Source organism: Hemibagrus wyckioides, linkage group LG02 (assembly GCF_019097595.1).
Source record: "Hemibagrus wyckioides isolate EC202008001 linkage group LG02, SWU_Hwy_1.0, whole genome shotgun sequence".
Classification (NCBI taxonomy): domain Eukaryota; kingdom Metazoa; phylum Chordata; class Actinopteri; order Siluriformes; family Bagridae; genus Hemibagrus; species Hemibagrus wyckioides.
In genome coordinates, this window is record NC_080711.1 from 1,163,561 (window position 1) to 1,183,728 (window position 20,168).

The 20,168-nt window shown below is 46.8% G+C and overlaps 1 protein-coding gene across 3 annotated transcripts in view; it reads right to left on the reverse strand.

Moving 5' to 3' along the window:
- hsd3b7 (hydroxy-delta-5-steroid dehydrogenase, 3 beta- and steroid delta-isomerase) overlaps nt 1-6,259 on the reverse strand; it is a 77,876-nt gene extending 71,617 nt beyond the window's left edge. The window contains exon 1 of one of the 3 annotated variants that reach the window (XM_058411384.1): nt 6,197-6,259. The gene's annotated coding sequence lies outside the window, so the exon portion shown is untranslated. Of the gene's footprint in view, nt 1-5,735; nt 5,886-6,196 lie in introns of those variants that run through there. The other 2 variants (XM_058411365.1, XM_058411392.1) reach the window with 2 other exon arrangements.
- Nucleotides 6,260-20,168: the final 13,909 nt, after the last annotated feature.

A 20,168-nucleotide genomic window follows, 5' to 3' on the forward strand; every position in this document is an offset into this window, starting at 1 on the left:
CATATATACACACACACACAGTCTCATATATACATACACAGTCTCATATATACACAAACACAGTCTCATATATACACACACAGTCTCATACACACACACAGTCTCATACACACACACACAGTCTCATATATACACAAACACAGTCTCATATATACACACACAGTCACATACACACACCCACGCACACAGTCTCATACACACACACAGTCTCATATATACACACACAGTCTCATATATACACACACACACACAGTCTCATATATACACACACACACAGTCTCATATATACACACACACAGTCTCATATATACACACACAGTCACATACACACACACAGTCTCATATATACACACACACACAGTCTCATATATACATACACAGTCTCATACACACACACAGTCTCATATATACACACACACACAGTCTCATATATACACACACACACAGTCTCATACACACAAACACAGTCTCATATATACACACACACACAGTCTCATATATACACACACACAGTCTCATATATACATACACAGTCTCATACACACACACAGTCTCATATATACACACACAGTCTCATATATACATACACAGTCTCATACACACACACAGTCTCATATATACACACACACACAGTCTCATATATACACACACACACAGTCTCATACACACACACACACAGTCTCATATATACACACAGTCACATATATACATACACAGTCTCATATATACACCCACGCACACAGTCTCATATATACACACACACACAGTCTCATATATACACACAGTCACATATATACACACACACACACAGTCTCATATATACACACACACACAGTCTCATACACACACAAACACAGTCTCATATATACACACACACACACAGTCTCATATATACACACACACACAGTCTCATATATACATACACAGTCTCATACACACACACAGTCTCATATATACACACACACACAGTCTCATATATACACACACACACAGTCTCATACACACACAAACACAGTCTCATATATACACACAGTCACATATATACATACACAGTCTCATATATACATACACAGTCTCATACACACACACAGTCTCATATATACACACACACACAGTCTCATATATACACACAGTCACATATATATACACACACACACAGTCTCATATATACACACAGTCACATATATATACACACACACACAGTCTCATATATACACACAGTCACATATATACACACACACACACAGTCTCATATATACACACACACACAGTCTCATACACACACAAACACAGTCTCATATATACACACACACACAGTCTCATATATACACACACACACAGTCTCATATATACATACACAGTCTCATACACACACACAGTCTCATATATACACACACACACAGTCTCATATATACACACACACACAGTCTCATACACACACAAACACAGTCTCATATATACACACAGTCACATATATACATACACAGTCTCATATATACACACAGTCACATATATATACACACACACACACAGTCTCATATATACATACACAGTCTCATATATACACACACACACACACAGTCTCATATATACACACACACACAGTCTCATATATACACACAGTCACATACACACACCCACGCACACAGTCACATACACACAAACACAGTCTCATATATACACACACAGTCTCATACACACACACAGTCTCATATATACACAAACACAGTCTCATATATACACACACAGTCACATACACACACCCACACACACAGTCTCATACACACACACACACACAGTCTCATACACACACACACACACACACAGTCTCATATATACACACACACAGTCTCATATATACACACACAGTCACATACACACACCCACGCACACAGTCTCATACACACACACAGTCTCATATATACATACACAGTCTCATATATACACACACACACACACAGTCTCATATATACACACACACAGTCTCATATACACACACACACAGTCTCATATATACACACACACAGTCTCATATATACACACACACAGTCTCATATATACATACACACACAGTCTCATATATACACACACACACAGTCTCATACACACACAAACACAGTCTCATATATACACACAGTCACATACACACACCCACGCACACTCTCATACACACACACAGTCTCATATATACACACACACAGTCTCATATATACACACACACACAGTCTCATACACACACACACACACACACACAGTCTCATATATATACACACACACAGTCTCATATATACACACACAGTCACATACACACACCCACGCACACAGTCTCATACACACACACAGTCTCATATATACATACACAGTCTCATATATACACACACACACACAGTCTCATATATACACACACACAGTCTCATATATACACACACAGTCACATACACACACACAGTCTCATATATACACACACACACAGTCTCATATATACACACACAGTCTCATATATACACACACACAGTCTCATATATACACACACACACAGTCTCATATATACACACACACAGTCTCATATATACACACACACACAGTCTCATATATACACACACACACACAGTCTCATATATACACACACACAGTCTCATATATACACACACAGTCTCATACACACACACAGTCTCATATATACACACACACAGTCTCATATATACACACACACACAGTCTCATATATACACACACACAGTCTCATATATACATACACAGTCTCATACACACACACAGTCTCATATATACATACACAGTCTCATACACACACACAGTCTCATATATACACACACACAGTCTCATATATACACACACACAGTCTCATATATACATACACACACAGTCTCATATATACACACACACACAGTCTCATACACACACAAACACAGTCTCATATATACACACAGTCACATACACACACCCACGCACACTCTCATACACACACACAGTCTCATATATACACACACACAGTCTCATATATACACACACACACAGTCTCATACACACACACACACACACACACAGTCTCATATATATACACACACACAGTCTCATATATACACACACAGTCACATACACACACCCACGCACACAGTCTCATACACACACACAGTCTCATATATACATACACAGTCTCATATATACACACACACACACAGTCTCATATATACACACACACAGTCTCATATATACACACACAGTCACATACACACACACAGTCTCATATATACACACACACACAGTCTCATATATACACACACAGTCTCATATATACACACACACAGTCTCATATATACACACACACACAGTCTCATATATACACACACACAGTCTCATATATACACACACACACAGTCTCATATATACACACACACACACAGTCTCATATATACACACACACAGTCTCATATATACACACACAGTCTCATACACACACACAGTCTCATATATACACACACACAGTCTCATATATACACACACACACAGTCTCATATATACACACACACAGTCTCATATATACATACACAGTCTCATACACACACACAGTCTCATATATACATACACAGTCTCATACACACACACAGTCTCATATATACACACACACAGTCTCATATATACACACACACAGTCTCATATATACATACACACACAGTCTCATATATACACACACACACAGTCTCATACACACACAAACACAGTCTCATATATACACACAGTCACATACACACACCCACGCACACTCTCATACACACACACAGTCTCATATATACACACACACAGTCTCATATATACACACACACACAGTCTCATACACACACACACACACACACAGTCTCATATATACACACACACAGTCTCATATATACACACACAGTCACATACACACACCCACGCACACAGTCTCATACACACACACAGTCTCATATATACATACACAGTCTCATATATACACACACACACACACAGTCTCATATATACACACACACAGTCTCATATACACACACACACAGTCTCATATATACACACACACAGTCTCATATATACACACACACAGTCTCATATATACATACACACACAGTCTCATATATACACACACACACAGTCTCATACACACACAAACACAGTCTCATATATACACACAGTCACATACACACACCCACGCACACTCTCATACACACACACAGTCTCATATATACACACACACAGTCTCATATATACACACACACACAGTCTCATACACACACACACACACACACACAGTCTCATACACACACACAGTCTCATATATACACACACAGTCACATACACACACCCACGCACACAGTCTCATACACACACACAGTCTCATATATACATACACAGTCTCATATATACACACACACACACAGTCTCATATATACACACACACACAGTCTCATATATACACACACAGTCTCATATATACATACACAGTCTCATATATACACACACACAGTCTCATATATACACACACACACAGTCTCATACACACACACACACACACAGTCTCATATATACACACACACACACAGTCTCATATATACACACACACAGTCTCATATATACATACACAGTCTCATACACACACACAGTCTCATATATACACACACACACACAGTCTCATATATACACACACACACACAGTCTCATATATACACACACACACAGTCTCATATATACACACACACACAGTCTCATACACACACAAACACAGTCTCATATATACACACAGTCACATACACACACCCACGCACACAGTCTCATACACACACACAGTCTCATATATACACACACAGTCTCATATATACACACACACAGTCTCATATATACACACACAGTCTCATATATACACACACACACAGTCTCATATATACACACACACACAGTCTCATATATACACACACAGTCTCATATATACACACACAGTCACATACACACACCCACGCACACAGTCTCATACACACACACACACACACACAGTCTCATATATACGCACACAGTCACATACACACACAGTCTCATACACACACACGCACACAAACACACACACAGTCTCATACACACACATACACACACACGCATACAAACACACACACAGTCTCATACACACACACAGTCTCATATATACACACACAGTCACATACACACACCCACGCACACAGTCTCATATATACACACACAGTCACATACACACACCCACGCACACAGTCTCATACACACACAAACACACAAACACACACAGTCTCATACACACACGCACACAAACACACACACAGTCTCATACACACACATACACACACACACGCATACAAACACACACACAGTCTCATACACACAATCACACACAAGCATATACACATGTGCACACACACACAGATATTTACACCAAGTTAGACTGAATCTAAAAACACATTTCACATGTTCTACCCCCCCAATCCCCCCCCCTCTTAGCAGAGTAACACCCCTCATGTCCACATGGAGAAACACTGACAGATTTTATTCTATATGAATGAACTCAAACCTTCTCCAGTTACAGTGATGGAGTGGGTGTGATAGCAGGAAGGAGGCGGGGCTTCAGTGAATCTCACAGAACACTTGCATGTGATAATAATAATAATAATAATAATAATACAAAACACTACTAAAGAGAATCATGACTCATTTGATTTGACTCACCAGTAAGAATCGACTCTTTTATTCGGCTCCTGCAGGAGGGTATTTTGAGCAGCAATCGTTCTTCTTGCTTCCGCTTCCACACAAAACTTTACTGTGGAGTTTATAAAATACAGACTGAATCGTCTCTGACGCGTCGAGAGTTCACATGACTCACTGCGACTCACTGAGTCAGACAGAGTTTTGTCTATGGAAGTGTTTAGAATCACCTGAAAGAGTTGACTCAGACAGTTGATTCATCAGGATCTTGCTGTGTTCTAAAAATACAAACAGCTGTGCTGCTCAGAACAGACTCTGCTCTCAAATATCAGTCCAGTGAAGGGACTCACTTGACTACACACACCAACCACCAAACCACTACACAAACAAACTCTACACACACTCTACACACACTCTACACACACACACGCTTTGTCCCGGAGCCTTCATTTATCAACACACATTTAGATCTTTTAAATTCTCACCTCATCCACCAGACACGCTGCACTCTATATCAACTGCTGCACAAACCTTCTGTTTCCTCACACCTTCCTCTGACTATATAGCACATCAACCACACACACACACACACACACACACACACACACACACAACAGGAAGCTATAAATGTTTCAGCTCAGTAAGTCAGGGTTAAAGTCAGATCATGTACTTTATTTGCAAACTTCTCTCATGTTTATTAGCAGCTAATGTTCAGGGTGAGAACCATGAGAGAACAATGAGAGGAAGACCATGAGAGGAGAACTATGAGAGCTCATCTTCCTCTACTTTCACATGGCTTCATTACTTTTTTCAAACTATTTGTCTTCATTTATGGAAATTGGAGACTGTAGTCCTTTACATTCCAGCAGCTCAGCTATAAACACACACTGCACTGACACTGGAGACTCCTTACACACACACACACACACTGCACTAACACTGGAGACTCCTTACACACACACACACACACACACACTGCACTGACACTGGAGACTCCTTACACACACACACACACACACACACACTGCACTGACACTGGAGACTCCTTACACACACACACACACTGCACTGACACTGGAGACTCCTTACACACACACACACACTGCACTGACACTGGAGACTCCTTACACACACACACACACACACACACACACACACTGCACTGACACTGGAGACTCCTTACACACACACACACACACACTGCACTGACACTGGAGACTCCTTACACACACACACACACACACACACACACTGCACTGACACTGGAGACTCCTTACACACACACACACACTGCACTGACACTGGAGACTCCTTACACACACACACACACTGCACTGACACTGGAGACTCCTTACACACACACACACACACACACACACACACACACACTGCACTGACACTGGAGACTCCTTACACACACACACACACACACACTGCACTGACACTGGAGACTCCTTACACACACACACACACTGCACTGACACTGGAGACTCCTTACACACACACACACACACACACTGCACTGACACTGGAGACTCCTTACACACACACACACACACACACTGCACTAACACTGGAGACTCCTTACACACACACACACACACACACACACACACACACACACACTGCACTAACACTGGAGACTCCTTACACACACACACACACACTGCACTAACACTGGAGACTCCTTACACACACACACACACTGCACTAACACTGGAGACTCCTTACACACACACACACACACACACACTGCACTAACACTGGAGACTCCTTACACACACACACACACTGCACTAACACTGGAGACTCCTTACACACACACACACACACTGCACTGACACTGGAGACTCCTTACACACACACACACACTGCACTGACACTGGAGACTCCTTACACACACACACACACACACTGCACTGACACTGGAGACTCCTTACACACACACACACACACACACACACACTGCACTGACACTGGAGACTCCTTACACACACACACACACACACACACTGCACTGACACTGGAGACTCCTTACACACACACACACACACACACACACACAACACTGACACTGGAGACTCCTTACACACACACACACACACACACACACACACTGCACTGACACTGGAGACTCCTTACACACACACACACACACACACACACCACACTGACCCTGACACTGGAGACTCCTTACACACACACACACACACACACACCCCACACTGACACTGGAGACTCCTTACACACACACACACACACACACACACACACACACACACACACACATACACAGTACACACACACACACACACACACACACACACTGCACTGACACTGGAGACTCCTTACACACACACACACACACACACACACACACACTGCACTGACACTGGAGACTCCTTACACACACACACACAGGAGACTCCTTACACACACACACACACACACACACAGACTGCACTGACACTGGAGACTCCTTACACACACACACACACACTGCACTGACACTGGAGACTCCTTACACACACACACACACACACTGCACTGACACTGGAGACTCCTTACACACACACACACACACACACACACTGCACTGACACTGGAGACTCCTTACACACACACACACTGCACTGACACTGGAGACTCCTTACACACACACACACACACACACACTGCACTGACACTGGAGACTCCTTACACACACACACACACTGCACTGACACTGGAGACTCCTTACACACACACACACACTGCACTGACACTGGAGACTCCTTACACACACACACACACACACACACAGACTGCACTGACACTGGAGACTCCTTACACACACACACACACACACACTGCACTAACACTGGAGACTCCTTACACACACACACACACACACACTGCACTGACACTGGAGACTCCTTACACACACACACACACACACACACTGCACTGACACTGGAGACTCCTTACACACACACACACACACACACACACACTGCACTGACACTGGAGACTCCTTACACACACACACACACACACACACTGCACTGACACTGGAGACTCCTTACACACACACACACACACACACACACTGCACTGACACTGGAGACTCCTTACACACACACACACACACACAGACTGCACTGACACTGGAGACTCCTTACACACACACACACACACACACACTGCACTGACACTGGAGACTCCTTACACACACACACACACACTGCACTGACACTGGAGACTCCTTACACACACACACACACACACACACACACACTGCACTGACACTGGAGACTCCTTACACACACACACACACACAGACTGCACTGACACTGGAGACTCCTTACACACACACACACACACACACTGCACTGACACTGGAGACTCCTTACACACACACACACACACACACAGCACTGACACTGGAGACTCCTTACACACACACACACACACACACACACACAGCACTGACACTGGAGACTCCTTACACACACACACACACACACACACACACTGCACTGACACTGGAGACTCCTTACACACACACACACACACACTGCACTAACACTGGAGACTCCTTACACACACACACACACTGCACTGACACTGGAGACTCCTTACACACACACACACACACTGCACTGACACTGGAGACTCCTTACACACACACACACACACTGCACTGACACTGGAGACTCCTTACACACACACACACACACACACAGCACTGACACTGGAGACTCCTTACACACACACACACACACAGACTGCACTGACACTGGAGACTCCTTACACACACACACACACACACTGCACTGACACTGGAGACTCCTTACACACACACACACACACACTGCACTGACACTGGAGACTCCTTACACACACACACACACACTGCACTGACACTGGAGACTCCTTACACACACACACACACACACACTGCACTGACACTGGAGACTCCTTACACACACACACACACACACACACACACACTGCACTGACACTGGAGACTCCTTACACACACACACACACACTGCACTGACACTGGAGACTCCTTACACACACACACACACACTGCACTGACACTGGAGACTCCTTACACACACACACACACACTGCACTGACACTGGAGACTCCTTACACACACACACACAGACTGCACTGACACTGGAGACTCCTTACACACACACACACACACTGCACTGACACTGGAGACTCCTTACACACACACACACACACACACTGCACTGACACTGGAGACTCCTTACACACACACACACACTGCACTGACACTGGAGACTCCTTACACACACACACACACACACACACTGCACTGACACTGGAGACTCCTTACACACACACACACACACTGGAGACTCCTTACACACACACACACTGCACTGACACTGGAGACTCCTTACACACACACACACACACTGCACTGACACTGGAGACTCCTTACACACACACACACACACACACACACACACTGGAGACTCCTTACACACACACACACACACACTGCACTGACACTGGAGACTCCTTACACACACACACACACACTGCACTGACACTGGAGACTCCTTACACACACACACACACACACACACTGCACTGACACTGGAGACTCCTTACACACACACACACACACTGGAGACTCCTTACACACACACACACACACACTGCACTGACACTGGAGACTCCTTACACACACACACACACACACTGCACTGACACTGGAGACTCCTTACACACACACACACACACTGCACTGACACTGGAGACTCCTTACACACACACACACACACACACACACACTGCACTGACACTGGAGACTCCTTACACACACACACACACACACTGCACTGACACTGGAGACTCCTTACACACACACACACACACACACTGCACTGACACTGGAGACTCCTTACACACACACACACACACACACACAGACTGCACTGACACTGGAGACTCCTTACACACACACACACACACACACACTGCACTGACACTGGAGACTCCTTACACACACACACACACACACACTGCACTGACACTGGAGACTCCTTACACACACACACACTGCACTGACACTGGAGACTCCTTACACACACACACACACACACACTGCACTGACACTGGAGACTCCTTACACACACACACACACACACACACACACTGCACTGACACTGGAGACTCCTTACACACACACACACACACACACACACTGCACTGACACTGGAGACTCCTTACACACACACACACACACAGACTGCACTGACACTGGAGACTCCTTACACACACACACACACAGCACTGACACTGGAGACTCCTTACACACACACACACACACACACACTGCACTGACACTGGAGACTCCTTACACACACACACTGCACTGACACTGGAGACTGCTTACACACACACACACACACACTGCACTGACACTGGAGACTGCTTACACACACACACACACACACACACACACTGCACTGACACTGGAGACTGCTTACACACACACACACACACACACACAGACTGCACTGACACTGGAGACTCCTTACACACACACACACACACACACACACACACACACACACACAGACTGCACTGACACTGGAGACTCCTTACACACACACACACACACACAGCACTGACACTGGAGACTCCTTACACACACACACACACACTGCACTGACACTGGAGACTCCTTACACACACACACACACACTGCACTGACACTGGAGACTCCTTACACACACACACACACACACAGACTGCACTGACACTGGAGACTCCTTACACACACACACACACACTGCACTGACGACTCCTTACACACACACACACACACACTGCACTGACACTGGAGACTCCTTACACACACACACACACACACTGCACTGACACTGGAGACTCCTTACACACACACACACACACACACTGCACTGACACTGGAGACTCCTTACACACACACACACACACACTGCACTAACACTGGAGACTCCTTACACACACACACACACACTGCACTGACACTGGAGACTCCTTACACACACACACACACACACTGCACTGACACTGGAGACTCCTTACACACACACACACACACACACACACACTGCACTGACACTGGAGACTCCTTACACACACACACACACACACTGCACTGACACTGGAGACTCCTTACACACACACACACACACACACACACTGCACTGACACTGGAGACTCCTTACACACACACACACACACACACACACACACACACTGCACTGACACTGGAGACTCCTTACACACACACACACACACACACACACAGACTGCACTGACACTGGAGACTCCTTACACACACACACACACACTGCACTGACACTGGAGACTCCTTACACACACACACACACACACTGCACTGACACTGGAGACTCCTTACACACACACACACACACACACACACTGCACTGACACTGGAGACTCCTTACACACACACACACACACACTGCACTGACACTGGAGACTCCTTACACACACACACACACACACTGCACTGACACTGGAGACTCCTTACACACACACACACACACACTGCACTGACACTGGAGACTCCTTACACACACACACACACACACACACAGCACTGACACTGGAGACTCCTTACACACACACACACACTCTGCACTGACACTGGAGACTCCTTACACACACACACACACACACAGCACTGACACTGGAGACTCCTTACACACACACACACTGCACTGACACTGGAGACTCCTTACACACACACACACACACACACAGACTGCACTGACACTGGAGACTCCTTACACACACACACACACACACTGCACTGACACTGGAGACTCCTTACACACACACACACACTCTGCACTGACACTGGAGACTCCTTACACACACACACACACACACACACTGCACTGACACTGGAGACTCCTTACACACACACACACACTGCACTGACACTGGAGACTCCTTACACACACACACACACACACACACACTGCACTGACACTGGAGACTCCTTACACACACACACACACACACACACACTGCACTGACACTGGAGACTCCTTACACACACACACACACTCTGCACTGACACTGGAGACTCCTTACACACACACACACACTGCACTGACACTGGAGACTCCTTACACACACACACACACACACACACACTGCACTGACACTGGAGACTCCTTACACACACACACACACACTGCACTGACACTGGAGACTCCTTACACACACACACACACAGACTGCACTGACACTGGAGACTCCTTACACACACACACACACACTGCACTAACACTGGAGACTCCTTACACACACACACACACACTGCACTGACACTGGAGACTCCTTACACACACACACACACACACACACTGCACTGACACTGGAGACTCCTTACACACACACACACACACACACACACACACACTGCACTGACACTGGAGACTCCTTACACACACACACACACACACACACTGCACTGACACTGGAGACTCCTTATACACACAAACACACACACTGCACTGACACTGGAGACTCCTTACACACACACACACACACTGCACTGACACTGGAGACTCCTTACACACACACACACACACTGCACTGACACTGGAGACTCCTTACACACACACACACACACACTGCACTGACACTGGAGACTCCTTACACACACACACACACACACACACACACACTGCACTGACACTGGAGACTCCTTACACACACACACACACACACAGCACTGACACTGGAGACTCCTTACACACACACACACACACACTGCACTGACACTGGAGACTCCTTACACACACACACACACACACACACTGCACTAACACTGGAGACTCCTTACACACACACACACACACACACACACACACACACTGCACTGACACTGGAGACTCCTTACACACACACACACACACACACACTGCACTAACACTGGAGACTCCTTACACACACACACACACACTGCACTGACACTGGAGACTCCTTACACACACACACACACACACAGCACTGACACTGGAGACTCCTTACACACACACACACACACACACACAGACTGCACTGACACTGGAGACTCCTTACACACACACACACACACACACACTGCACTAACACTGGAGACTCCTTACACACACACACACACACTGCACTGACACTGGAGACTCCTTACACACACACACACACACACACACACTGCACTGACACTGGAGACTCCTTACACACACACACACACACACACACACACAGCACTGACACTGGAGACTCCTTACACACACACACACACACACACACTGCACTGACACTGGAGACTCCTTACACACACACACACACACACACTGCACTGACACTGGAGACTCCTTACACACACACACACACACACACACACACTGCACTGACACTGGAGACTCCTTACACACACACACACACACACACACTGCACTGACACTGGAGACTCCTTACACACACACACACACACACACACCACACTGACACTGACACTGGAGACTCCTTACACACACACACACACACACACACACAGACTGCACTGACACTGGAGACTCCTTACACACACACACACACAGACTGCACTGACACTGGAGACTCCTTACACACACACACACACACAGCACTGACACTGGAGACTCCTTACACACACACACACACACACACACACACTGCACTGACACTGGAGACTCCTTACACACACACACACACACACTGCACTGACACTGGAGACTCCTTACACACACACACACACACACACTGCACTGACACTGGAGACTCCTTACACACACACACACACACACTGCACTGACACTGGAGACTCCTTACACACACACACACACACTGCACTGACACTGGAGACTCCTTACACACACACACACACACACACACACACACACACTGCACTGACACTGGAGACTCCTTACACACACACACACACACACACTGCACTGACACTGGAGACTCCTTACACACACACACACACACACACTGCACTGACACTGGAGACTCCTTACACACACACACACACACACACACAGACTGCACTGACACTGGAGACTCCTTACACACACACACACACACACACACTGCACTGACACTGGAGACTCCTTACACACACACACACACACTGCACTGACACTGGAGACTCCTTACACACACACACACACACACACAGACTGCACTGACACTGGAGACTCCTTACACACACACACACACACACACACACACACACACACACTGCACTGACACTGGAGACTCCTTACACACACACACACACACACACACACTGCACTGACACTGGAGACTCCTTACACACACACACACACACACACTGCACTGACACTGGAGACTCCTTACACACACACACACACACACACACTGCACTGACACTGGAGACTCCTTACACACACACACACACACTGCACTGACACTGGAGACTCCTTACACACACACACACACACACACACACAGCACTGACACTGGAGACTCCTTACACACACACACACACACACACACACACACACACACTGCACTGACACTGGAGACTCCTTACACACACACACACACACACACTGCACTGACACTGGAGACTCCTTACACACACACACACACACACACTGCACTGACACTGGAGACTCCTTACACACACACACACTGCACTGACACTGGAGACTCCTTACACACACACACACACACTGCACTGACACTGGAGACTCCTTACACACACACACACACACACTGCACTGACACTGGAGACTCCTTACACACACACACACACACACACTGCACTGACACTGGAGACTCCTTACACACACACACACACACTGCACTGACACTGGAGACTCCTTACACACACACACACACACACACTGCACTGACACTGGAGACTCCTTACACACACACACACACACACTGCACTGACACTGGAGACTCCTTACACACACAGACTGCACTGACACTGGAGACTCCTTACACACACACACACACAGACTGCACTGACACTGGAGACTCCTTACACACACACACACACACTGCACTGACACTGGAGACTCCTTACACACACACACACACACTGCACTGACACTGGAGACTCCTTACACACACACACACACACTGCACTGACACTGGAGACTCCTTACACACACACACACACACACTGCACTGACACTGGAGACTCCTTACACACACACACACACACTGCACTGACACTGGAGACTCCTTACACACACACACACACACACACACTGCACTGACACTGGAGACTCCTTACACACACACACACACACACTGCACTGACACTGGAGACTCCTTACACACACACACACACACACTGCACTGACACTGGAGACTCCTTACACACACACACACACACACTGCACTGACACTGGAGACTCCTTACACACACACACACACACTGCACTGACACTGGAGACTCCTTACACACACACACACACACACTGCACTGACACTGGAGACTCCTTACACACACACACACACACACTGCACTGACACTGGAGACTCCTTACACACACACACACACACTGCACTGACACTGGAGACTCCTTACACACACACACACACACACTGCACTGACACTGGAGACTCCTTACACACACACACACACACACTGCACTGACACTGGAGACTCCTTACACACACACACACACACACTGCACTGACACTGGAGACTCCTTACACACACACACACACACACTGCACTGACACTGGAGACTCCTTACACACACACACACACACACTGCACTGACACTGGAGACTCCTTACACACACACACACACACTGCACTGACACTGGAGACTCCTTACACACACACACACACACACTGCACTGACACTGGAGACTCCTTACACACACACACACACTGCACTGACGACTCCTTACACACACACACACACACACACACACACTGCACTGACACTGGAGACTCCTTACACACACTGCACTGACACTGGAGACTCCTTACACACACACACACACACACTGCACTGACACTGGAGACTCCTTACACACACACACACACACACACACTGCACTGACACTGGAGACTCCTTACACACACACACACACACACTGCACTGACACTGGAGACTCCTTACACACACACACACACACACACACTGCACTGACACTGGAGACTCCTTACACACACACACACACACACACACACACACTGCACTGACACTGGAGACTCCTTACACACACACACACACACACACACACACACTGCACTGACACTGGAGACTCCTTACACACACACACACACACACACTGCACTGACACTGGAGACTCCTTACACACACACACACACACACACACACTGCACTGACACTGGAGACTCCTTACACACACACACACACACACACACACACTGCACTGACACTGGAGACTCCTTACACACACACACACACACACACACTGCACTGACACTGGAGACTCCTTACACACACACACACACACACACTGCACTGACACTGGAGACTCCTTACACACACACACACACACACACACACACACACTGCACTGACACTGGAGACTCCTTACACACACACACACATACACAGACTGCACTGACACTGGAGACTCCTTACACACACACACACACACACACACACACACTGCACTGACACTGGAGACTCCTTACACACACACACACACACACACACACACACACACACTGCACTGACACTGGAGACTCCTTACACACACACACACACACTGCACTGACACTGGAGACTCCTTACACACACACACACACACACACTGCACTGACACTGGAGACTCCTTACACACACACACACACACTGCACTAACACTGGAGACTCCTTACACACACACACTGCACTGACACTGGAGACTCCTTACACACACACACTGCACTGACACTGGAGACTCCTTACACACACACACACACACTGCACTGACACTGGAGACTCCTTACACACACACACACACACACACACACACACACACTGCACTGACACTGGAGACTCCTTACACACACACACACACACACACACACACAGCACTGACACTGGAGACTCCTTACACACACACACACACACTGCACTGACACTGGAGACTCCTTACACACACACACACACACAGCACTGACACTGGAGACTCCTTACACACACACACACACACACACACTGCACTGACACTGGAGACTCCTTACACACACACACACACACACACACACACACACAGCACTGACACTGGAGACTCCTTACACACACACACACACACACACTGCACTGACACTGGAGACTCCTTACACACACACACACTGCACTAACACTGGAGACTCCTTACACACACACACACACACTGCACTGACACTGGAGACTCCTTACACACACACACACACACACACACACACTGCACTGACACTGGAGACTCCTTACACACACACACACACACACACACACACACAGACTGCACTGACACTGGAGACTCCTTACACACACACACACACACACACACTGCACTGACACTGGAGACTCCTTACACACACACACACACACACTGCACTGACACTGGAGACTCCTTACACACACACACACACACACACACACACACACTGCACTAACACTGGAGACTCCTTACACACACACACACACAGACTGCACTGACACTGGAGACTCCTTACACACACACACACACACACACACACTGCACTGACACTGGAGACTCCTTACACACACACACACACACACTGCACTAACACTGGAGACTCCTTACACACACACACACACACTGCACTGACACTGGAGACTCCTTACACACACACACACACACTGCACTGACACTGGAGACTCCTTACACACACACACACACACACACACTGCACTGACACTGGAGACTCCTTACACACACACACACACACACACTGCACTGACACTGGAGACTCCTTACACACACACACACACAGCACTGACACTGGAGACTCCTTACACACACACACACACACTGCACTGACACTGGAGACTCCTTACACACACACACACACTGCACTGACACTGGAGACTCCTTACACACACACACACACACTGCACTAACACTGGAGACTCCTTACACACACACACTGCACTGACACTGGAGACTGCTTACACACACACACACACACACACTGCACTGACGACTCCTTACACACACACACACACACTGCACTGACACTGGAGACTCCTTACACACACACACACACACACACTGCACTGACGACTCCTCACACACACACACACACACACTGCACTGACACTGGAGACTCCTTACACACACACACACACACACACACACACACACACTGCACTGACACTGGAGACTCCTTACACACACACACACACACACTGCACTGACACTGGAGACTCCTTACACACACACACACACACACTGCACTAACACTGGAGACTCCTTACACACACACACTGCACTGACACTGGAGACTGCTTACACACACACACACACACACACACACACACACACACTGCACTGACACTGGAGACTCCTTACACACACACACACACACACACACTGCACTGACACTGGAGACTCCTTACACACACACACACTGCACTGACGACTCCTTACACACACACACACTGCACTGACGACTCCTTACACACACACACACACACTGCACTGACACTGGAGACTCCTTACACACACACACACTGCACTGACACTGGAGACTCCTTACACACACACACACACACACACTGCACTGACGACTCCTTACACACACACACACACACTGTGTTGACACTGGAGACTCCTTACACACACACTGCACTGACACTGACGACTCCTTACACACACACACACACACTGTGTTGACACTGGAGACTCCTTACACACACACTGCACTGACACTGGAGACTCCTTACACACACACACACACTGCACTGACACTGGAGACTCCTTACATACACACACACACACACACAGGAGACTCCTTACACACACACACACACACACACACACACACACACCACACTGACACTGGAGACTCCTTTTGTGATTGGCTGATTAGAGTCAGCATTAATCTTAAGCTCCGCCCACGATGACCAAAGAACAGGACAAAAAAAGGAAGAAAAAACAGGTTTGTTTTTCAGTTTTTTTCTAAAAAATAGTTTAATGCACCATTAATAAAGGATCCAACGCATTAATACAAGAGAAATATTGCAAATAATATTAAAATACATCAAATTAAAAAAAAAAATAAAACAAATAAGATAAGTGAATGATCGGTATGTACAATTTTTTTCCGGCGATGAGGGAAAAGTAGGAAAAAAAGAAGAACATATTTACAGAGTGGAACCAGTGCGTTTCTACGAGAAACAAACACCTCTACAATATTTACACACTTTCACCCTTCTTCAT